Source organism: Rhinoderma darwinii, chromosome 1 (assembly GCF_050947455.1).
Source record: "Rhinoderma darwinii isolate aRhiDar2 chromosome 1, aRhiDar2.hap1, whole genome shotgun sequence".
Lineage (NCBI taxonomy): Eukaryota > Metazoa > Chordata > Amphibia > Anura > Rhinodermatidae > Rhinoderma > Rhinoderma darwinii.
The window spans coordinates 638,780,948-638,807,246 of NC_134687.1; the positions used below are offsets into that span (position 1 = coordinate 638,780,948).

At 44.3% G+C, this 26,299-nt stretch overlaps 1 protein-coding gene across 3 annotated transcripts in view; it reads left to right on the forward strand.

Moving 5' to 3' along the window:
* The first annotated feature begins 12,076 nt into the window (after nt 1-12,076).
* LOC142663708 (uncharacterized) overlaps nt 12,077-26,299 on the forward strand; it is a 225,059-nt gene continuing 210,836 nt past the window's right edge. The window contains exon 1 of one of the 3 annotated variants that reach the window (XM_075842530.1): nt 12,077-12,508. The gene's annotated coding sequence lies outside the window, so the exon portion shown is untranslated. The remainder of the gene's footprint in view (nt 12,509-26,299) is intronic. The other 2 variants (XM_075842600.1, XM_075842649.1) reach the window with 2 other exon arrangements.

Here is a 26,299-nt window from a genome sequence, read left to right on the forward strand (position 1 = left end):
AGTAATAAAGTTTTAAAAAAAACAACACACGACCCTCATTAACCATCGAAGTATTCCTCGAATCCGACTTATTCCAACGACCGTACCTTTAAAAAAACATAAACACAAAAAAACATTAGTAAGAGCCTGTTCACATAACCGCTGACCTTCCATCGAGTAACCCCTCAACGGAAAGGCAAGCTGAAACCTCAGCTTCCGTTTCCTCACCATTGATCTCCATTGTAATGAAAACGTTGCTAAAGGCTTCCGTTTGTCACCGTTGTGACAGGGTTTCGTTGTTTTGACGGAATCAGTAGCGCAGTCGACTACAACTCTCAGTATGTCCAGACCGTTATTATGGGATATCAGATGACATTACAGGGAGATTATGTAAGAGGAGAGGACTACAACTCCCAGCATGTCCAGACTGTTATTATGGGATATCAGAAAACATTACAGGGAGGAGGTATAAGAGGAGAGTACTACAACTCCCAGCATGTCCAGGCTGTTATTATGGGATATCAGAGGAAATTACAGGGAGGAGGTATAAGAGGAGAGAACTACAACTCCCAACATATCCAGGATGTTATTATGGGATATCAGAGGACATTACAGTGAGGCGGTATAAGAGGATGTCCAGACTGTTATATAAAATTAGAGGACGTTATAGGGAAGAGGTATAAAAGAAAAGAACTGCAACTCCCAGCATATCCAGACTGTTATTATAAGATATCAGTGAACATTACAGGAAGATTATGAGACAACCACAACTCCAAACATGTCCAGACTGTTATTGTGCGATATCATTACAGGGAGGAGTATAAGAGGAGAGAACTACGACTCCCAGCATGTCCAGACTGTTATGTGATATCATTACAGAAAGGTGTATAACAGAACTACAACTCCCAGCATGTCCAGACTGTTATTATGGGATATCTGAGATGACATTACAGGAAGGAAGTATAAGAGGAGAGGACTACAACCCCCAGCATGCCCAGGCTGTTATTATGGGATATCAGAGGACTTTACAGGGAGGAGGTATAAGAGGAAAGGACTACAACTCCCAGCATGTCCAGACTGTTAGCTATTAGAGGACATTATAGGGAAGAGGTATAAAAGAGAACTACAACTCCAAGCATGTCCAGACTTATTATAAGACATCAGAGGACATTAAATGTAGATTCTGAGAGAACTACAACTCCAAACATGTCCAGACTGTTATTGTGTGATATAATTGCAGGGAGGAGTATAAGAGGAGAGAACTACAACTCCCAGTATGTCCACTGTTATTGTGTGATATCATTGCAGGGAGGAGTATAAAAGGAGGGAACTATGACTCCCAGCATGTCCAGACTGTTATGTGATATTACAGGAAGGAGTACAAGAGAACTAAAACTCCCAGCATGTCCAGACTGTTATGTGATATCATTACAGGGAGGAGGAATAAGAGGAGGGCACTACAACTCCCAGCATGTGGACCAGGGGCGTAACTAGGAAAGACTGGGCCCCATAGCAAACTCTTGACTGGGCCCCCCCCCCGGGTGCCACACGCAGCCCCCATTATAAATAATGCCCCCTGTAGAATGTGCTATACAGCCCCCCCTGTGGACAGTTCTATATAGCCCCGCCTATAGACAGTGTCACCCCCATTTGTAGACAGCGCCCCTACCTCCCCCTTGTAGATAATGCCATACAGCCCCCTGTAGATATCGCCATAAAGCCCCCACTGTATATAGCGCTATACAACTCCCACTGTATATAATGCCACAAAGACCCCCTCCCTTGTATATAGTGTCACACAGCCCCCCCTTAGTAGATAGAGCCACACACAGCCCCCCCTTAGTAGATAGTGCCACACACAGCCCCCTGTAGATTGCTCCACACTCAGCTCCCTGTAGATAAAGCCACATCCCCTTTGTAAATAGTGCCATACAGTTACCCATGTGTATAGTGCCACATAGCTCTCCCTTGTGTATAGTGCCACACAGCTCCCACTTATGTATAGTACCACACAGCTCCCCCTTGTGTATAGTACCACACAGCTCCCCAGTGGCGGATTAAGTAGACCATGGGCCCTGGGCTGTTACCCAAACTTGCAACGTTTCACTTCCTCCATGGAAGCATTTTCAAGCAGTAAATGAAAACCACACATTGACATATATAGACAGAGCCGCAGCTCAATTAACAGGTGTAATGAATCGTAGTAGTTATACAATGTATCAGAAAATACGATATATTATAAAAGTGTAGCAAAAGATATAGTGCAAAAACATGAGTCAATCACTGACATTTAGATGTAAATAATCACAACTGTATTAAGTGACATGTATGTGTATATAATAGTGAAAACATATTAATTACAGATTAATCAACAATCACAGTATGATACACAGAAGCTGGCACTCACCAATCTAGGTAAACAAGGACCATCTGTCCACGAGATGTCAGTGAAAAAAGAAAGAAGAATTTCGGCGCCATAATCGCCATATTGCGCATGCCCCAACTCACACCATCTATTGGCTACTGCCAACACGTGCACAGCCAAGCACTATGACCCTGTACATCGCGGCCTGATTACAACATCATAGAGGGGCTGCAGTCCCGCGCAGGCGCAATGCGATAAAACGCTTTAGCCACGCCATAGTGGAAACTGGAAAACTTGCCAGTAATGCGATACCACTATCGGGATGTATGCGCAGCAATGGCTGAAAAAGAGCCCTGCACGGAGATATATATATCACATCAGTATTCCATAACACAAAATATGTGGTAAGAATGTAGGTAGATAAAGATGGTAGATAACATCACAATGAAGTTTTATTAAAACCCAAAAGACAAGATATCCCCCATATGAATCAATCAAGGGAATACCGTCATACGAAGAATCTCGACATGCAAATATGTCAGATCCTCATCCCGGATACATTTTAGGTTACTTCGTGTTTCGAGTTATAAGAAAAAAAGGGGCTTATTCCCCTCTCAACTACCCCCCTATTATTTCTGGTACACAATATATATCATCCGTGCAGGTCAGCGCTGTAGCATCTTCTACACAGTAGAGACCTTTCTTGAAATTCTTGAACATTCTCGTAGGCAGAATAAAATACAAACATATAAATATCGCCATCCTAATACCAGTTGGTAAGTGTCCTTCAGTGTTAATCTCAACATCTCAAAGTCTTCAATCTACAAGACAAAAGAGAATCAAATTAATAAACACATTAAAATCAATTTATAATATAATTACTCCTATTCCATACATCAAAAAAATATATATAAAATTTTTCAGAGTAACGAATAAATAATGAATGGTACCATCAGGCAAGAGAACCCCAGGGTCCACAAAGGCACATCAAACAGGTGCCTTAAAAGGAGAAGGACAGACATCCAAAAGGTTACTCACACCCAAAAGTACTAACTGTACACATATAATCAGCGTTTGAATACATTCAAAGGATAATCCATGTTGAGACCATTAGGATGAAGGGAGTTAAGTTTATTAATCCATTGAACCTCCCGTTGTTTGAGGATCAGTTCCCTATTGCCCCCACGTTTAAGGGGGGGAACCCTATCAATAATACAGAATCTAAGCTGTTGCACGCTATGTCCCAACTCTGTGAAGTGTCTAGGTACAGGAAGTTCAACTTTCTTCGTCCGAATGCTAGATTTATGGTTGTTCAGTCGCAACCTGCATTCAGTTGTAGTTTCACCCACATAAATCAGATTACACGGGCATAGTAGAATGTAAATGACAGTCACTTCGACATGTGTAATGTGAAGTGATTCTGTACGTTCTACCAGTGGTGGGATGTATGAAAGAACTACCCTTTAACATGATAGCGCAACTGTCACACGACAGACAAGGGAAACACCCATGGCGTGTCACATCATGTAGTCCACCTCTAACCCGACTGTTAACTGCACAGACGTCTGTCTTCACAAGTTTATCCCTCAAGTTCCGAGATCTTCTATATGAGAAGAGGGGGGGTGACTGAAATTCTACCACTCCATCATAATAATTGGACAAAATCCTCCAATGTCTCCTAATGATACCTGCAACATTAGAACTATAGATACTGAATGTAGAGGTCATAGGGAATCTGACAGCAGTCTGTCGATCCCTCCTACTATCCTGTCTCAATAGGATCCTATCAGTTTGTTGTACTCTCTGGATATGTTTTTTTAGGAGTCTATCTGGGTAACCTCTGTCCAGAAATTTACCCACCATCATGTCCAGTTTGTGGTCCAGGCATGTAGGGTCATCAACTATCCGTTTAACCCTCAATAATTGGCTATACGGTAGAGACCTGATCATCCCCCTCGGGTGGTGACTGTAAAAACTCAATAGATTATTGCAATCTGTCTCCTTGACATACAGATCCGTCATAAGTTTGGAGTCCTGAATATAAACCCTAGTGTCTAAAAATTGGATACTAGTGTCAGACATTACCATGGTAAATTTAATATCAGAATCAATATCATTGAGATATTCAAAAAACCCATTGAGACCAAGCAGGTCACCCGTCCAAATAAGGAAGACGTCATCTATGTAACGCCACCACCCAAGTACCGAGGTAAAGTGGTGGGATACATAGATCGACGTCTCCTCTAGGTCAGCCATCACAATGTTGGCGTACGTACAGTGAAGGAAATAAGTATTTGATCCCTTGCTGATTTTGTAAGTTTGCCCATTGTCAAAGTCATGAACAGTCTAGAATTTTTAGGCTAGGTTAATTTTACCAGTGAGAGATAGATTATATAAGAAAAAAAAAGAAAATCAGATTGTCAAAATTATATATATTTATTTGCATTGTGCACAGAGAAATAAGTATTTGATCCCCTACCAACCATTAAGAGTTCAGCCTCCTCCAGACCAGTTACACGCTCCAAATCAAGTTGGTGACTGCATTAAAGACAGCTCTTACATGGTCACCTGTATAAAAGACTCCTGTCCACAGACTCAATTAATCAGTCTGACTCTAACCTCTACAACATGGGCAAGACCAAAGAGCTTTCTAAGGATGTCAGGGACAAGATCATAGACCTGCACAAGGCTGGAATGGGCTACAAAACCATAAGTAAGACGCTGGATGAGAAGGAGACAACTGTTGGTGCAATAGTAAGAAAATGGAAGACATACAAAATGACTGTCAATCGACATCGATCTGGGGCTCCATGCAAAATCTCACCTCGTGGGGTATCCTTGATCCTGAGGAAGGTGAGAGCTCAGCCAAAAACTACACGGGGGGAACTTGTTAATGATCTCAAGGCAGCTGGGACCACAGTCACCAAGAAAACCATTGGTAACACATTACGCCGTAATGGATTAAAATCCTGCAGTGCCCGCAAGGTCCCCCTGCTCAAGAAGGCACATGTACAGGCCCGTCTGAAGTTTGCAAATGAACATCTGGATGATTCTGAGAGTGACTGGGAGAAGGTGCTGTGGTCAGATGAGACTAAAATTGAGCTCTTTGGCATTAACTCAACTATCCGTGTTTGGAGGAAGAGAAATGCTGCCTATGACCCAAAGAACACCGTCTCCACTGTCAAGCATGGAGGTGGAAACATTATGTTTTGGGGGTGTTTCTCTGCTAAGGGCACAGGACTACTTCACCGCATCAATGGGAGAATGGATGGAGCCATGTACCGTCAAATCCTGAGTGACAACCTCCTTCCCTCCACCAGGACATTAAAAATGGCTCGTGGCTGGGACTTCCAGCACGACAATGACCCGAAAAATACAGCCAAGGCAACAAAGGAGTGGCTCAAAAAGAAGCACATTAAGGTCATGGAGTGGCCTAGCCAGTCTCCAGACCTTAATCCCATCGAAAACTTATGGAGGGAGCTGAAGATCCGAGTTGCCAAGCGACAGCCTCGAAATCTTAATGATTTACAGATGATCTGCAAAGAGGAGTGGGCCAAATTTCCATCTAACATGTGTGCAAACCTCATCATCAACTACAAAAAACATCTGACTGCTGTGCTTGCCAACAAGGGTTTTGCCACCAAGTATTAAGTCTTCTTTGCCAAAGGGATCAAATACTTATTTCTCTGTGCACAATGCAAATAAATATATATAATTTTGACAATGTGATTTTCTGTTTTTTTTTAAATATAATCTATCTCTCACTGGTAAAATTAACCTATCCTAAAAATTCTAGACTGTTCATGTCTTTGACAGTGGGCAAACTTACAAAATCAGCAAGGGATCAAATACTTATTTCCTTCACTGTATATATATATATATATATATATATATATATATATATATAAAATGTATGTGTGTGTATCAGTGTGATTGATTGATTTTATTAAAAAATATTTTTACTTTTTGAGATACAGCTGCTTGTATCCTGCATCCGTCAGGTCAGCAGGACTGACAGGATCAGTGACACGCAGGATCCAGCACAAATCTATCACATCTAAGATTATAATTTAGCGCGGGCCTGTTTCACTGATCCCGTCAGTCCTGCTGACCTGACGGATACAGCATACAAAGCAGCTGTATCTCAAAAAGTGAAAATATTTTTTAATAAAACGTAATTACAAAGTTGAACCAAACACAAATTTTTATTAAAAAAAAATTAAAAAAATATATAATAACTGCTAAGAGCTCTATGAAGGGGGGGGGGGGAGAGTTATACTGCAAGGGGGTCCAACCATCTGACTGCAGGCAGAGGGCTCTAGGAATAATCCCCCCTTCCCCCATAGGGTCCTCAGTAGTTACTATACTGCAAGGCTGGGGGGGGGGGGGGGGTTGAGCGTCTAACTGACTGAAGTGAGATCTATGGGGGGAAACTATTATTCCCCCCCCCATAGAGCTAGCTGCCGTCAGTTAGATGGTTAGCCCTCCCCCTTACTGCATAATCCCCCACCTAGCGTCGGCCAGTGACTTTAACCAGTTCAGGACCGGGCTATTTTGAGCCTTCTTGACCAGATACCGTTTAGCCACGTGTTAGTTAAATGGCTATAACTTTTTTATTTGTTGTGCTAACTACGTGATTTTTGCGCCAATTTTTCCATAGACAATGCAGGTTTCTTTTTTTTATCGTTTTTATACACGCCTTTTTTGCTTATTTTAGAATTTTTATTCATTAAGTTTGAAAATAATAGTAAAAAAATAAGCTTTTTTACGTTTCAGCTATTTATTTTTTTTGGTAATAACATAGTTTTACCCTAGAATAGACCTTTTATTTGTAATCGTCATTATTTACCGTAAATTTTAATATATTACATGTCTATATTAGGGTAATTGGGTCAGAGCTACAACAATGATTGGCGGGGGGGGGGACGTTTTTTTTTGGGGTGGGTATTTTATGTGTATTTATTATTTAATTTTTTTTTGCACTTTACTTCACTATTTTTTTATTACTATCGTCTGTCCCTCAAAGGTCAAAAAAGACCTTTGGGGAACTTTATATATTTTTTTTCTCTCTTTTACACCATGTTTTTCCACTGTAACTGGAGCTGCACAGCAGCCCCAGTTACAGGGGAAATTAGCCCTCTCATAGGGACGATTGTCACTAATAGGGCTGTGCTGGGTCTAGTAAGACCCAGCAGCAGTCTGTCAGTAACGGCACCCGGCGATCATGTGACCAGTCACATGATCCCCGGGAGGAATAGAGACAGCGGCGCGGCCGCTGCCTCTATTCCTATACACAGCGTTCATTGAGCGCTGTGTACAAGTGATCAGAGAAGACAGAAGCAGCGAAAGCTGCTTCTATCCTCTCCTTAGGGTCCCCGGCAGTCACTGGCAGCCGGAGACCCGATATTCAGCTGCCCGATCGCTCGGGCAGCAAGTTAAAACCCGAGCCGTAAAAAGTCTATGGCTCGGGTTTTAAGGACCCTGACCGCAGGCCGTAAAAATACAGCCAGCGGTCGGGAAGATAAACCGGCAGCCAGTACTAACCTCAGCGACGGTGACCGCCCGCCCGGCTCTTCTCTTCCAGCTTTGGAGTAACAGAACAGCCGTCCGTCGCTGTTCGTTTACTCAATGGCGGTGCCCGCACTGTCAGGGAGGCGTGTCCTAAGCACTAGCAGACGTGCTTAACGCCTGCTACCTACCCCCCTATCCCGGCCAATTCCCTGCTCCTTCCCATCTCCGTAGCGGCAGTTAGCAGCGCTAGTGCGTTTAATAGTTTTATAAGACGATGTGAGGTTCGGGCTGCCATGGGGCCCCTGGGAGCCTTCGGCCCCGGGTGGCCGCCCGAACCGCCAATATGATAATCCGCCACTGCAGCTCCCCCTTGTGTATAGTGCCACACAGCCCCCCCCCCCTTGTGTACAGTGCCATAAGGCAATGGCACATCCGAGAAATTTGTATAAGCCAGGGGGATGTCAATCAGGCATGGAAAGGTGGGTTTGGAGGCAGGACTATGTGACTCTTCAGGATAGCGGCACCGCCCCATGACCTTCTAATGAGTAATTAGCATATAGTGTGCGCCGTTTTAAAAGTGGATTTTAAAGATTTTGCTGCATCTGAAAAAAAACACAGGGGAATGTTTGGAAATATTGTCAGGTCATTACCGCATGGTGGAGGTTCAAGGGGTTAAAACTACCAGACAGATTCCCATTAAAAATACAATGAATTGAGAACAATTCTATCTGACCTGCAATTTTGTTATTATAAATATATCCTATATAATTACAGATCCAGAAACCAGCTCAGTACATAAATACAGCACCAGAACAAATCTCTGACATGTGTACAGTACCACAACCAAGTTCAGTACATAAATACAGCACCAGAACAAACCTCATTACATAAATACAGCACTAGAACCAAGCCCATACATATATACAGCACCAGAACCAAGCTCATTACATATATACAGTACCAGAACAAACCTCATTACATAAATACAGCACTAGAACCAAGCCCATACATATATACAGCCCCAGAACCAAGCTCATTACATATATACAGTACCAGAACAAACCTCATTACATAAATACAGCACTAGAACCAACCTCAGTACATAAATACAGCACCAGAACCAACCTCAGTACATATATACAGCACCAGAACAAACCTCAATACATAAATACAGCACTAGAACCAAGCTCAATACATATACACAGCACCAAAACCAATCTCATGTGTATATACAGCATCAGAACAAAGCTCTGTACTTACAATACAGCATCAGAACCAAGATCAGTACATATATACAACACCAGAACAAAGCTCTGACATATATACAGTACCAGAACCAAGCTCAGTACATAAATACAGCACTAGAACCAAGCTCAATACATATACATAGCACCAAATCCAATCTCATGTGTATATACAGCATCAGAACAAAGCTCTGTACTTACATACAGCATCAGAACCAAGCTCAGTACATATATACAACACCAGAACAAATACAGCTCAATTTAGTGAAACCCCTGCCGTATAGGTTTGTACAGCGTAAAACTACAGCTCCCAGCACGGCCCGAAAAATAGTAAGGATTGGATTGGAGATGCTGTTTCACAAAAAAAAAAATCATACCACCTATTATCTCGCTGCAGATCAAACAGCGACTACAGTACTGATTAGAGGCAGAATAAACATTTACATTAAGTGACTCACCGGTGACGTCTCAGATTCTAGTTATTTTCTTCTCCCTCTGGTCCATCCTGATGGATTTCTCCTGGCCATGACCCATTTCCGCTCAGATGTCTTCAGCTTCTCACTTTTATAACATTTCTGGACCTATAAACGAAGTTAAAATTCTCAACACTTCTATATATAATAAAGCGCCATACACTGCACCTCTAACTATAATAGCGCCATACACTATGTCCCTGATTATAATAGTACGATACACTGTGTCCCATACACACACCGTGCCCCCTGTAGATAGTGCCCCCATAGCCCCCTGTAGATAGTGTCCCAGATACAGCCCTCTGTAGATAGTACCCACATATGGACTCCGGAGCTGCAAGGAAATAGTGCTAAAGACTGAGCCATCGTGCTGCCCTACATATAGCTTCCCCTGTATATAGTGTCCCACATATAGCCCACCCCTGTAGACAGTGCCCTACATATAGCCACCCTGTAGCTAGTGCCCCACAGGCAACCCACCCCTGTATATAGTGTCCCACATATAGCCCACCCCTATAGAAAGTGCCCCAAAAATAGCTCCTCGATAGATAGTGCTCTACATATAGCCGACCCCTGTATAGTGTCTCACATACAGCTCCCCCTGTATATAGTGCCCCACATATAGACCCACCTGTAGATAGTGCCCCACATATAGACCCCCCTATAGATAGTGCCCCACATATAGACCCCCCTGTAGATAGTGCCCCACATATAGACCCCCTGTAGATAGTGCCCCACATATAGACCCCAATGTAGATAGTGGCCCACATATAGACCACCCTGTATATAGTGGCCCACATCCCCACATATAGATCCCTCCCTGTAGATAGTGGCCCACATCCCCGCATATAGACCACCTTGTATATAGTGGCCACATATAGACCACCCCTGTATATAGTGGCCCACATATATACCCTCTGTATATAGTGGCCCACATCCCCACATATAGACCCCCCCTGTATATAGTGGCCCACATATAGACGACCCCCCCTGTAGATGGAGCCCCCACTATAGATATTGCCAGTCACCATTTAAAAAGAACAAACAACTTGACATACTCACATGATCCCGCTACCGCGCAGTCCGAAGGAAATGCAGATCTGCTCTCTTCTGAGCAGGTCTGCTGGAGCTGGACGACATGTCGTTCAATGACACTGATTGGTGGGGCAGAATGACTTGCCCCATCAATCAGCACCTTTCAAGCACAAAAGCGGCGTCATGACGTCATCGCGCCGCTAGCATCGTTAAAAGGTGCTGATTGGCGGAGCAAGTCATTTTGCCTCGCCAATCAGCGTCATTGTAAGGCACATGCCCTTCCATTCAGCGCTAAGGCATGTATTTGGCTGTCGTTTGCACCGGGGCCCCCTCGGGTGCTAGCAACGCCTACGGGCATGTCGCCCGGCGCCAGACACAGCCCCCTGTAGATAGCTCCACACACAGCCCCCAGTAGATAGCTCCACACACAGTCCCCCTGTAGGTGCCACATTGCCGCCAGAGCGGAGAGCGGTAGAGGTAGCCGGCCCTACTGCTGCCACTACTCTGCTCTGCTTGACGTCACTCACCGTCAGAACAAGGCAGGAGTCTAAGGCCCCATGCACACGACCGTGCCCGCAATCACGGCCCGCGATTGCGGGCACGGCCGGCCGCTGACTCACAGCCGCATTTTCGGGCCGTGCTCCCATACAAAGTAAGGGAGCACGGCCCGCAAAATGCGAAAGAACGGACATGTTCCATAATTCCCGGAACATTTCCACGGCACTGACACCCTCCGTAGTGCTACCGAAAGGTGTCAGTGTTCAATGAAAGTGAATGGTGACATCAGATGACAGGTGACAGGTCAGGTGACTGGACCACTCACGGGCTGGCATAGATCCCAGTGAGAACTCTGCTGCAAGACTCCTGCCTTCTTCTGATCGCTGCTGCAGTCAGCAGTGATCAGCTGTTTTGATGCAGCGCCCAGTGGGACATTTTGCAGACCTCACGGGACGGCGGTGAGAAACCGGGACTGTCCTGCCGGATCCGGAACGGTTGGGAGGTATGCCAGCATGTCCAGGCTACTATTATAAGATATCAGAGGGCATTATAGGAAGTTTATGAGAAGAGAACTACAACTCCCAGCATGTCAAGACTGTTATAATATCTTAGAGGACATTGCAGGGAGGAGGTATGAGAGGACTACACCTATCAGCATCCCCCTGTCTCCAGCTCTCACACAACTACTGACAACCTATCGAAGAAAGCATTGAATCCATCCCTTCTTCACACAGGACAGGAGCCACGCCCCCTCACAGAGCTCCGCCTCTCATGCCACGTGATCATCATCACCTCTCCACACAGAACAGGAGCCCCTCCCCGTAATAGAGCTCCGCCCCTCATGTGTAATCATCCTCACTTCTCCAAACAGCACAGGGACCCGCCCCTCATGTCACGTGATCAACATCACAGGTCACACACACCCCCACTACTAACAAGCCTCTCCTGTACCGTCACATGGTGACGTCATCACAACCCATTATATTTTGGACTGCTAAGCTCCGATCACTCCTTCATCGGTCACATGATCCTCATTGCCCTCGTGTCACGTGATCATCGTCACAGGTCCTTCATACAGCGTTCATTCTTTCCACTTTTAAGCTCCGCCCCTCATGCGCCGGACACGTGATCTTAATATCATTCACAGGTTTTTCATCCACCATCTCTCCTCTCCACTAATAAGCTCCGCCTCTCCTACCCCGGTCACACGGTAGTGACGTCATCACAGGTCCTTCATCTATTGCCGTGTAAGAGGTAAAGAGCAGACGCTGGTCGGGTGTGCTCAGTCACTCCTGTATGAGTGTGTAGACAGAGCGCTGTCAGTCATTGAGTGACCCCGCCCACTGGACTCCTAAACCCAGACGGAGCAGGGATTTAACCCCTTCAGTGCCGGCCTCTTTGGGGTAAGTAGTGCAGGAACTTCAGAGAGCAGTAAGGGGTTATTTGTGGTCTGGTGTTTTGTGGGATATTTGGTTGTATTTTGTAATGACAACATTCGGGACGTACAACTAAGGCTTCGTCTGTGTCAGGGCGCTGGTCATGGGTTCATCCATTAACGGAACCCAAACTGGCAAACTTGATTTCAATGTTGACGTATCCCGTGCAAATGGTTTCCTTTTGTCACCGTTGTGTAAGGCCCCATGCACACGACCGTGCCCGCAATCGCGGCACGCGATTGCGGGTACGGCCGGCCGCTGACTGACAGCCGCATTTTCGGGCCGTGCTCCCATACAAAGTATGGGAGCGCGGCCCGCAAAATGCGAAAGAACGGACATGTTCCATAATTCCCGGAACATTTCCACGGCACTGACACCCTTCTGTAGTGCTACGGAAAGGTGTCAGTGTTCAATGAAAGTGAATGGCTCCGTTTTTAAGGACCGCTATTGCGGTCCGCAAAAACTGAGGTTTTTTACGGTCGTGTGCATGGGGCCTTAGGGTTCGGTTGTTTTGATGGAATGAAGAGCCCAGTTTCTACTACAGAAATACAACAAGGCCGATCCTCACCTCTCCGAGCGTTACCGTAGCAACACACCCCTGCGATTTCGGCTGTGTACAGGTGGCCCCTATAAGGACATGTGACCTCTCCAGCCTGTGATTGGCTGCAGTGGTCACGTGACACTACTTCTTTCTATACGTGTAACCTGCAGCGTTGCTGTGAACGCGCGGTGGAGCCGCAGAGGATTGAGGGAACAATGGCGTTTGTTGCAGAATTTGACTTTCCCATTGAACTTAATGGTGGAATTCTGCAACAAATGCGCAGCGAATCCGCGGTATAAATCCGATATCCTGCGTGTCTATAATCCGCACCGCAGGTTAACCCCTTAACGACCAGGACGGTTTTCATTTTTCCCTCTCTGTCTTATCAAATCTATAACTTTTGTTTTCCTGTCAGTGCGGCGGTGCGAGGATTAGATTCTGCGGGACGAGTTGGTTTTTCGGGGCGTCCTATAAAGTATCACATAATGTCACTGCAACTGCAAAAACCTTTTGTGGGGTGAGATGGGGGGAAAAAATTCTGATTCCTCCCAATGTTTTTTCGGTTTCCTTTTTTCTAGCCTTCACCGTGTTGGTAAAAATGTAGGTTAATACGATTACAGCGATACCAAATTTCTACTTTTCCATGATGTACGACCTTTAGGCTATATTCACACGACAGTGAAAAACGGCCATCGCACGGACGTTTTCAGAACAATGATGTTCTATGGGTGTATTCACACGGCCGGTTTTTTTTAACGGCCCGTGAGTAATGGCCGTCCAAACATAGGACCTGTCCTATTTTTGGCTGTTTTCGCGGCCGGACGGCCTACATAGAAGTCAATGGATCCGTTTTTACCGTCTGTCAATACATGTAACAACCGTGAAATATTGATCTGTGACGTGGGGATTTGCAAGGGAACTACGATGACACTCACCGATGCAGCGCCGACCTCTTCAGGTGCGGTCTCTTGTCTTCACGGGTTTGGCAAAAGCGACACGATGTCATCGCGCCACCTTGGCAGATCCTGAGCAGACGAGAGACCGCACCTGAAGAAGACGAGAGATGGCGCTGCATCAGTGAGTATGTAGGGCAGCCGAACGTTATATGTAGTGTATTGGTGCGCTCACTACAAGCGTGGCGCTAGTACAGGGGGCATTGTACATAGTGGTCAACTGTAGTGAATTTTCCGGGACTGTCCAGAATTTACAGAGATAGTCCCTGTTAATTTCTACGGGGAGGCTGTGTGGCATTATCTACATCATGGCTGTGTGGCGTCATCTACAGGTGGCCTGTGTGGCATTATCTACAGGGAATCTGTGTGGCATTATCTACAGGGGGGGGTGTGAAACAATCATGACAATGACTTTCCTTTGGGTGTTTTCAGGGGGTTGGGACTAAAAAAGCCTGACCAATGAAATTCATCCCTTTTTTTTTTTTTTTTTTCTTAATCGTCATGAAAAACAGATGCAAAATGGATGTCAAATGGCCGTTAACCCCTTCCCGCTCTTGGACGTACTATTAGGTCATGGCAGCTGTATCGTTCGCGCTCCATGACCTAATAGTACGTCTCGGGAGTAACGGCCATTTCGGCCGTCCTCCCGACACATACAGGAGCTGTGACAGCTGCTGTCTCAGCTCCTACAGCAGGGTCCGATCGCTGTGTCCCCGCTGATTAACCCCTTAAAAGCCGTGTTCAATAGGGATCGCGGCTTTTTAGCGGTTAAGCTACCATTGCCGGCCTGCTACACGATAGCGGCCGGCGATGGTGACTATGGCAACTGGACACCAAACAATGGCGTTCGGCTATGCCATGGACAGAAGCCTAGTGGGTCCTGACTATGTCAGGATCCACAATGCTTGCTGTCAGTGAGTAGCTGACAGTTCTAATACACTGCACTACGCATGAAGTGCAGTGTATTAGAATTGCGATCAGGGCCTCCTGCCCTCATGTCCCCTAGTGGGACAAAGTAATAAAGTAAAAAAAAGTTTAAAAAAGTTGTGTAAAAATCCCCCTTTTTCCCTTATCAGTCATTTATTATTAATAAAAATATATAAACAAACAAATAAACTATACATAATTGGTATCGCCGCGTCCGTAACGGCCTGAACTACAAAATTATTTTGTTATTTATCCCGCGCGGTGAACGCCGTAATAGAAAATAATAATAAACCGTACCACAATCACAATTGTTTGGGCACTTCATCTCCCAAAAAATGGAATAAAAAGAGACCAAAAAGTCGCATGTACTCAAAAATGGTACTGATGGAAACTACAGTTCGTTACGCAAAAAATAAGTCCTCGCACGGCTTTATTGATGGAAAAATAAAAACGTTCTGGCTCTTAGAATAAGGTAACACAAAAAGTAAATGATTTTTTACAAAACGTATTTTATTGTGCAAACGCCATAAGACATAAAAAAAAACTATAAACATCTGGTATCGCCGTAATCGTATCGCCCCGCAGAATAAAGTGAATATGTCATTTATAGCGCACGGTGAACGCTGTAAAAACAAAAAACAAAAAAAAAAACAATCGTACAATTGCTGTTTTTTAGTCACCGCGCCACCTACAAATAGAATAAAAACTGATCAAAAAGCCGCATGCACCCCAAGAAAACTACAATGGATTCCTCAAGGGGTCTAGTTTCCAAAATGGGGTCACTTTTGGGGGGTTTTCCACTGTTTTGGCACCACAAGACCTCTTCAAACCGGACATGGTGCCTAATAAACAGGAGGGCTCAAAATCCACTAGGTGCTCCTTTGCTTCGGAGGCCGGTGCTTCAGTCCATTACCGCCCGAGGGCCACATGTGGGATATTTCTCAAAACTGCAGAATCTGGGCAATAAGTATTAGGGTATGTGCACACGATGAGTGGCTTTTACGTCTGAAATGACACTGTTTTCAGGAAAAAACAGCTGCCTCGTTTCAGACGTAATTGCTCCTCCTCGCATTTTGCGAGACTTCTCTGACAGTCGTAAATTTTGAGCTGTGCTTCATTGAGTTCAATGAAGAACGGTTCAAATTACGTCTGAAAGAATGTATATAAGTGTCCCGCATATAATGTATAGAAGTGTCCTGCATATAATGTATAGAAGTGTCCTGCATATAATGTATAGAAGTGTCCCGCATATAATGTATATAAGTGCCCCGCATATAATGTATAGAAGTGTCCCGCATATAATGTATAGAAGTGTCCCGCATGTAATGTATAGAAGTGTCCCGCATGTAATGTATAGAAGTGTCCCGCATGTAATGTGTATAAGTGTCCCGCATGTAATGTGTATAAGTGTCCCGCATGTAATGTGTATAAGTGTCCCGCATGTAATGTGTATAAGTGTCCCGCATGTAATGTGTATAAGTGTCCCGCATGTAATGTGTATAAGTGTCCCGCATGTAATGTGTATAAGTGTCCCGCATGTAATGTGTATAAGTGTCCCGCATGTAATGTGTATAAGTGTCCCGCATGTAATGTGTATAAGTGTCCCGCATGTAATGTGTATAAGTGTCCCGCATGTAATGTGTATAAGTGTCCCGCATGTAATGTGTATAAGTGTCCCGCATGTAATGTGTATAAGTGTCCCGCATGTAATGTGTATAAGTGTCCCGCATGTAATGTGTATAAGTGTCCCGCATGTAATGTGTATAAGTGTCCCGCATGTAATGTATAGAAGTGTCCTGCACTTCTTTTGACGAGGCTGTATTTTTACGCGTCGTCGTTTGACAGCTGTCAAACGACGACGCGTAAATGACAGGTTGTCTGCACAGTACGTCGGCAAACCCATTCAAATGAATGGGCAGATGTTTGCCGACGTATTGTAGCCCTATTTTCAGACGTAAAACGAGGCATAATACGCCTCGTTTACGTCTGAAAATAGGTCGTGTGAACCCAGCCTTAAGTTGCGTTTCTCTGGTAAAAACTTTTGTGTTATAGAAAAAATGGTATAAAAAGGATTTTCTGACAAAAAAAATAAATATGTAAATTTCACCTCTACTTTGCTCTAAATTCCCATGAATCACCTAAAGGGTTCATAAACTTTCTAAATGCTGTTGTGAATACTTTGAGGGGTCTAGTTTCTAAAATGGGGTGTTTGATAGGGGTTTCTAATATATATGCCCCTCAAAGCAACTTCAGAACTGAACTGGAACCTAAAAAAAATAAATAAATTAGGCAATACTTCGCTTCTTATATTATACTGATAATGAGCCGTGCCCACCCCGAGATGACCCCAGTTTTGACCGTTTGTATAAACGGAGACCCCTATTAGACCGTTTCAGTGCCCGGTTTTCCCAGCATTCACCCCCGAGAAGTGTATTTCTATTGATGAGTCCTTGGTACATTTTAAAGGGAGGCTTCAATTCCGCCAGTACCTGCCGGGTAAGATGGCAAGGTATGGCGTGAAGATGTGCGAGAGTTCATCAGGGTATACCTACAGATTTAGGATATATGAAAGGAAGGACAGCAGTATTCAGCCCCCCAAATGCCCCCCCTTACTGGGAGTTAATGCAAAAAATTGTGTCTGATTTGGTGCACCCACTGCTGGACCAGGGTCACCAACTCTACCTGGATAATTTTTATACCAGCGTCCCACTCTTCAAGTGCCTCGCTTCCAGAAGTCCTGCGGCATGCGGCACTGCTAGAAGAAATCTGGGATGCATCCCTAAGACTCTGCTTTGGAAAACACTCAGAAGGGGTGAGAGCAGGGCACAATCTAGCAGCAACATATTGTGTGTCATGTACAAGGACAAGAGAGATGTCCTTGTATTGACAACAATACATGGCCACACCAGTACCCACGTACCTGTACGACGTACCAGTACAGAGACCCCCAAACCAGACTGCATCCCGGACTACAATAGGTACATGGGAGGGGAGGACTTGTCAGATCAAGCCCTACAGCACCATGCGGAAATCGAGGGTATGGTATAAGAAGCTGGCCGGGCACCTCATACAGATGGCATTGTGCAATGCATACGTGCTACGTCGATGTACAGGCCAGACGGGAATTTTCCTGGAAATTTTAGAGGTGATTATCAAGAAACTAATTTTTAGGGACCAAGAAGTGGGGGCACCCAGTACTTCTGGAAGAGAGGTCACACGCATCTTACCAGGGTAACACTTTCCGGAAGAAGTTCCCCAAACTGCCAAGAAGGGAAAAAGTCAAAAGAGGTTTAAAGTCTGCTATAAGAGGGGGATAAGGAAGGACACAATATATCAATGTGACACGTGTCCCGAAAAACCAGGGCTCTGTATGAAAGTGTTTTACAATTTACCATACATCCCTTAGGCGGAATTCACATGACAGGGTTTCCTGGCCGGGTGACGGCCGTTCATAAATCGTCCGTCACCCGGCTGCATTAGGAACAATAGACCCCTAATGGGGCTATTCACACGACCGATTTTTTTTGACGGGCCGGGAAAACCGGTCGTCAAAAAATGGGACATGCCCTATTTTCGGCCGGGTGCCCGGCTCCCATAGAAGTCTATGGGGCCGGGTAATACACGGCCGTCAACGGAATGTGTCCCGAGTGATGGCCGGGCCTACCGTCGCTCGCGCACTCTCTCCTCCTCCTCACAGCGCAGAGTGCATGTGAGGAGGAGGAGTGTATCCCATTCATAAGAAGCGCTGTATGCTGGAGGTAACACTTTGGGGGTACTGCTGTGTCGAGGTCCCTGCTCTGCTATATGCAGGGGTACTGTGTGGCAGGGCTGAGGTGTTCAGCCTGTGGAAGGGGGCGCTGTGATGGCTCCCTTCTCAAATCTCCCTGGCCCGGCGAATCAGCCTCTTTTCCGCCCTGGCGCTTCTTCAGGCGTCGCTATAGCAGCCATAGCGGCTGCTAGCGGCGACATCTACCATGGCCGATGGCGCCGCTAGCAGCTGCAGCGGCTGCTACTGCTATAGCGAGGTCCCTGCTCTATGTGCTAGTCCCACTTTAGCTCCCTGAAGGAGCGGAATCCCCGTGTGTTCGGGGATTCCGCTCCTGGACAGAGCGCTTGATTTCTTTGTCCATATATGGACATTGACATCAGGGGAAACTCCTGAAGTGGAATCACCGGCCACATGGAGATTCCACTTCAGGAGTTGCCCCTGATGTCCCTATCCAGATATGGACAGAGACATCAAGCGCTCTGTCCAGGGGGACATACAAAAGAATGTTGAAAACTAATGAAGTAAAAGAATTAACATTATTAGTAATGTGAAGATAATATAAAAAAGGGCATAATGATTTTTTTTATGCTTGGTAGACATGGCATGAACAGATGGAGGTGAGGAGGAAATAAACCCAAACTCCATATAAACAGACCTTTTTGGAAATTCCTGTGCTTGATGGACCTGGAATGAACAGTATCTATGTGTAGTTTAATTAGGCATCTGTTGCTATGGAATATGTGTTCATTCTACTATAAACTTCATTTATATCCTATTGAATCCTATCCAATGAAATGCAGCTGGGGGATCAGACAAAGCTCTCTATACTCTGTAAGCAAGTGAAAAAGGTTGACTGGCAATCATGTGACCTTACTGGGTGTGTTTATAGTGGGTTGACTCAAAAAAACAATTGACAAATGAAATTCATCCGATTAAAAAACGGTCAGGGAAAAAAACGAATGCAAATCTGGTCCAAATCGGCCGGCAACACGGCCCGGAACCGATTCGGAACGGATGCAAACCGGCCGGGAAAAACGGGCGATTTTCCCGGCCGACACTCGGACCCTGTCGTGTGAATGAGGCCTTCGATTTTTCATCTACCCTGACGCATTCCGCACAGCTTATCCCCCTCATCTTTCCCTTCTGAGCCCTGCCGTGTGCCCAGGCAGCTAATAACAGCCACATGTAGGGTATTGCCGTACCTGGGAGAACCCACATTACAGTTTATCGGGTGTATATCTCCAGTGGCACATGCTGGGCACAATATATCGGACACTGACATGGCATATATATAGAAAAAATTGCAAATCTCACTCTGCACCATCTTCTGCGCATTATCTTTTACACAGTACCTGTGGGGTCAAAATGCTCACTACACCTCTAGATGAATTTCTTAATGGGTGTCGTTTTTAAAATGGGGTCACTTCTCGGGGGTTTCAACTGTACAGGTACCTCAGGGGCTTCTGCATACATGACTTAGCACCAAAAAAGCTCCAGTAGGCCAAATGGTGGTCCTTTCCTTCTGAGTCCTGCCATGGGCCCAAACGGCAGTTTATCAACACAAATGGGGTATTGCTGCACTCAGGACAAATTGGGCAACAAAATGGGGTATTTTATTTCTTGTGACAATAAGAAATTTTGTCAAAAATGACATCTTATTCGAAAAAATTTCATTTTATAAATTTCACAGCCCAATTGAAAAAACTGTGTGGTCAAAATGATAACAACAACCATACATGAATTCCTTGAGGGGTGCAGTTTACAAAATGGGGTCATTTTTGCGGGATTCCTACTGTTTTGGCACCTCAACACCTCTTCAAACCTGGCATAGTACCTAAAATATAGTCTAATAAAAAAGAGGCCCCAAAATGCACTAGGTGCTTCTTTGTTCTGGGGCTTGTGTTTTAGTCCATGAGCGCACCAGAGCCACATGTGGGACATTTCTAAAAAACTGCAGAATCTGGACAATACATATTTGGTAGTATTTCTCTGGTAAAATTTTCTGTGTTACAGAAAAATATGTAATACAATTGAAATTCAGCAAGAAAAATTAAATTTGCAAATTTCACCTCCACTTTGCTTAATTCCTGTGAAATTCCTAAAGGGTTAAAAAAACTTTCTAAATGCTGTTTTGAATACTTTGAGGGATCTAATTTTTAAAATGGGGTGTTTTATGGGGGTTTCTAATACATAGGCCTCTCAAAGCCACTTCAGAACTGAACAGGTACCTTAAAAAAAAGGCTTTCGAAATTTTCTTAAAAATATGAGAAATTGCTGTTTATGTTCTAAGCCTTGTAACGTCCAAGAAAAATAAAAAAATGTTCAAAAAAACTATGCTAATCTAAAGTAGACATATGGGAAATGTGAACTAGTAACTATTTTGGGGGGTATAACCGTCTGTTTTACAAGCAGATGCATTTAAATTCAGAAAAATGCTATTTTTTCTAAATTTTCTCTAAATTTTGCAGTTTTTCACAAATAAAAACTGAATATATCGAACAAATTTTACCACTAACATAAAGCCCAATGTGTCACGAGAAAACAATCTCAGAATCGCTTGGATAAGTTTAAGCATTCCGAAGTTATTACCACATAAAGTGACATATGTCAGATTTCAAAAATGGGCTCTGAGCCTTAAAGAGGCTCTGTCACCAGATTTTGCAACCCCTATCTGCTATTGCAGCAGATAGGCGCTGCAATGTAGATTACAGTAACGTTTTTATTTTTAAAAAACGAGCATTTTTGGCCAAGTTATGACCATTTTTGTAGTTATGCAAATGAGGCTTGCAAAAGTCCAAGTGGGTGTGTATTATGTGCGTACATCGGGGCGTTTTTAATACTTTCACTAGCTGGGCGCTCTGAAGAGAAGTAACATCCTCTTCTCTTCAGAACGCCCAGCTTCTGACAGTGCAGATCTGTGACGTCACTCACAGGTCCTGCATCGTGACGGCCACATCGGCACCAGAGGCTACAGTTGATTGTGCAGCAGCATCAGCGTTTGCAGGTAAGTCGATCTTACCTGCAAACGCTGATGCTGCTGCAGAATCAACTGTAGCCTCTGGTGCCGATGTGGCCGTCACGATGCAGGACCTGTGAGTGACGTCACAGATCTGCACTGTCAGAAGCTGGGCGTTCTGAAGAGAACAGGATGTTACTTCTCTTCAGAGCGCCCAGCTAGTAAAAGTATTAAAAACGCCCCGATGTACGCACATAATACACGCCCACTTGGACTTTTACTTTTAAACACACCCACTTGGACTTTTGCAAGCATCATTTGCATAACTACAAAAATGGTCATAACTTGGCCAAAAATGCTCGTTTTTAAAAAATAAAAACGTTACTGTAATCTACATTGCAGCGCCTATCTGCTGCAATAGCAGATAGGGGTTGCAAAATCTGGTGACAGAGCCTCTTTAAGGCCAAAACAAGGCTGCGTCCTTAAGGGGTTAAAAACTAATGGACTGGAAATGGATGAAAACTTGGAGACGCACTGATGCAGTTGATCAGTTTTTAATGGCCATTTTTTATTCACTGTCGTGTGAATATAGCCTTACAAATACGAAAACAAATAGTTAAAAAAAAAATTGTATTGTGTCACCAAATTCTCAGAGCCAGAACTTTTTCATTTTTCCATGGGTGGAGCGGAGTGAGGGCTTGGTTTTTTTGCGGGACCAGGTGTAGTTTTTGATCACTTTTTATAAAAACTGCTGTTCTAGCATTTGTTTTTCTACAGCGTTCACCATACAGGTAAAAAACATTATATTGTAACGGTTCTGACATTTACGGATGCGGTGATACCAGGTATGTTTATTAGTTTTTTGCTGTTTTTTTAACGTTACTTTATGGAAAAAATTGGAAGAAGTTTCTTTTTATTTGTACATAACTAAACTTTATTTGACTACTTTTAACAAATTGTATTCCTCCCCTCGGGGACATGAACTAATGCTGATTAGCTCGCCGGTACGATACACTGTAATACTAATGTAGTGCAGTATATTGTGATTAGGGTTAATGGGAGCAGAAAGATGGCAGACCTTCATTAGGCCCCCAGGCTGCCATGACAACCATCTGCACCCCGTGATCCTGTCGAGAGGAGCCAATGAGCTGTCTGAAAGGACAGAATTTAAAGGAACAGTGTCATGGCAAATAATTTTTTTATATGTTAAAGATGTTAGTGCTGTAATAAAAACGTTTATATTCATTTGTGTGTTTGTGTTTTACTGTTTCTTATTTTTACACTTTTTCTTCCCTATGGGGGCTGCCATTTTTTGTTCCATTTCTGTGTGTGTCGATTAACGACACACACAGACATGGAGTACGGCAGCCACAGTCCCATAGGGACTGTGAACGGCTCCCGTCCCATTCACGTCCGTGTACGGCGTCTGTGTGGGAACTGCGCATGCGCCGCTCCCACACAGTCCTATTCGAAATTGGCGCCGTCCGGCGCCATTTTCCTGTGGACCGGAAGTCGCGGCCGGACTGTAATATTACTACTTCCGGTCGCGGCTTCCGGACTTGTGCACATGGAACAGCGGCAGCAAAGGGAGCGGACGGGCCGGAGGGAGCCGCGGCGGCAGGAGCAGGTAAGCGATTTCAATGTGTGTTTGTGTGTGTTTACTACTGTATGTAAACCTACTACACTGTGGGTTACCTCAAAAAATGGCGACACACAGTGTAGGAGGTTAAACCTTTCAAACCCCTCGTTTATCCCGGCACTAGCCAGGATAAAGGAGGGGGGGATGCTGAGAGCTCACTAGAGCGAGAGCTTTTAACCCAATGTTGCAATGCTGCAATTTTGGGAACTAGCTCCATCTAGTGACCAAAAATGGGTAGTATTATAAATTTGAAAAAATTTATAATATTTCCTGACTCGCGAAAAAAATAAAAAAAATTTGAACAATGTTTAATCACCCACACACTAAATGTTTAAATTTTAAAAAAAAAACATGTTTTTCGGGCGACACCATGCCTTTAACAACCGCTTAAATTCTGCAGTCGCTATTGACCACGGCATCTAAGTAGTCAAAAGGCCGGGATTGGAGTTCTCTCTCTTCCTGATCGTTAGGCCTTATTCACACGAGTCTATTTCACGTCCGTGTTACGTGCGTTAAAACAACGGACGTCACACGGACCTATGCAATTCAATGGGTCCATTCAGACATTGTGTTTCTGCGCATCACGCACCTATAGAAGTCAATGGGTGCGTGAAAATCACGGACACACATCCGTGTGCTGTTCGTGATCCACGCAACAGTTGCTAAAGAAATGATGAGAAAAAGAAATACACCTCCTTCATTTTTTTTAGTGACGTAAAAACGCGTGAGATACGGATGACATACGCGTGTGGAAAAACACAGATGCGCGCCGTACCCGGATGTCACACGGAACTGCAACGTTTGTGTGAATAAGGCCTTAGCGTGAGGTGTCTGCTGTAATACACTTGCATCTGGGGTTGGGCAATAAATCGCCCTTTCTTTGCAGCACCATTCGGGTTCTGATCAAATCCTGCTGTCTCATATACAAATAGTAAATATTTTTTTTTTAGCCGGCTTAGTTGGAGTAATTAAGGAATTACTGTGCATGTAATTCCCTTATGTAAAAAATACAGAGACACGATTCTTTTACATAAGGGAATTGCAGGTTCAGCTATCCCATAATATATTCTGACTAATTGATATCAGCCCGACCCCACGGCAGGGAGGGGCGCTGGAGGAAGAAGCCGCTAGAGCAGCAGCGAGTCCAGCACCAGCGGGCTCCCCGAACGTACACCCTTCTGACCCCCGACGTCTTCCTTTCCTCTGCACGACTGCCGGGGCGCCTCACCACGCAACACAACCATTGCTGCTTGGCCCTGCGCCCCATGTACTGAGGAGAAGACGAGGATATGGAACCCGAGGACACACACTGGATCCTGCGGGCTCTAAAGGGGAAAGGAGAGACCCAAGGAGTAGGACTGAGGAGGGGACCCTGCAGCCAGGTAAGTATGAAGGACAAGGAAGAAGACCCCACGCCCTGGAGACTGAGATAGACTGTCTAATGTAAACAGAGGAGAGCGACTGTATCAGCGTTTCTCTTCTTTATTGGCATTAGACAGTCTCTCTCCTGTCTTAAATACAGAGAAGAGATAGATGTGTCTCATATGCAGTGTTTTTCTCTTCGCTATTTACTTTAGACAGTCTCTCCCCTGTCAGATATACAGAGATGAGAGAGATTGTCTCATATACAAATCGTAGATCTTTCTTTCTTTTTTTTTTTAGCTTGCTTAGCCGGAGTAATTAAAGAATTCCTGTGCATGCTTTTCCCTTATCTAAAAAAAACAAAACAAGACACCATTCTTTTACATAAGGGAATTGCAGGCAGAGCTATTCCATAATATATACTGATTATCAGCATTGTCTCGTTTATAAGTGATCACACGTAGCACCTAAGGGACAATCCTGATAATCAGTATATATTATGGAATAGCTGCGCCTGCATTTCCCTTATGTAAAAAAATACCAAGACCCAATTCTTTTACATAAGGGAAAAGCATGCACAGTAAATCCTTAATTACTCCTAAAAATAAGAAAATCGAGATTTAAGTTGAAAATCGTCTATAGGGTTGAAAATAATCTAGATTTTTTTTTTTTTTTTAATCGCCCAGTCCTACTTGCAGCGTACGGAGCGGGCTCAGCCTGTAAACCCCTCCATACTTCTCCCCCCCCAACCATGACGTTCAGTGTTGTCATGGGGATGGCCGTGTTTGGACATGACTGATGGATTACTGGCGTCTTTCTTGTTACTATCTAGAAGGGGTTTATGGATTCGCACCATTAATGTTGTACAACCAACATATTGAACCTGACATTGTAGAGAGCGGATGAGATAAATGACGTGATGTGTTATAATCTATATCTGTCTCACTAGTGACCCCGTTATCTGTACAAGACGAAGAACTATTTGTAGCATAGTTATAATTTCAGGATCGGCTTTTTATGATCACGGTGGAAATAGCCTTCAGTCGTGAGACAAGTCTGACTCTGTATTTCGCTGTCACATAAGCTCGGGGGGAGACGTTGTCCTCGTGTTGGGGTCTCTCTAGAATAACTCTTACCCTATCACGAATAATGTCATCCAGTCCTGACCGGAAATGGGAAGACACTTTACAATAATGTTTCTGAACTCCTTAAACTTCACGCTGAAAGAAGTTCGTAAAATATCATCATTTATAAGTCCGCACATTATTTATGGGGCGATAAAAATTATTTATAGTTCAAAAAAATCCATAATAAAACATTTTATAAGGTTTTTTTTATTTTTTTTTGTACACAATTGAAATATACAATTTTATCATTTCTCCACAATCTCGAGGTGAGGATGGTCTTACAGAGGAGCCCCCTCCCAAACACTTAGGTTTGCAACAGAGTGTCCGGTCTTCCCTATGACATGTAAACAACTCATGAGCGGTAAATGTCCTGTGCAGGAAGGGGTTAAATGAGTAAAATACAAGTTTATACTGAATCTTATCCCACAAAGCAATGGTCACTCTGCTCCGCTCCACCTGCGCTATAACATGATAATAAGAGATC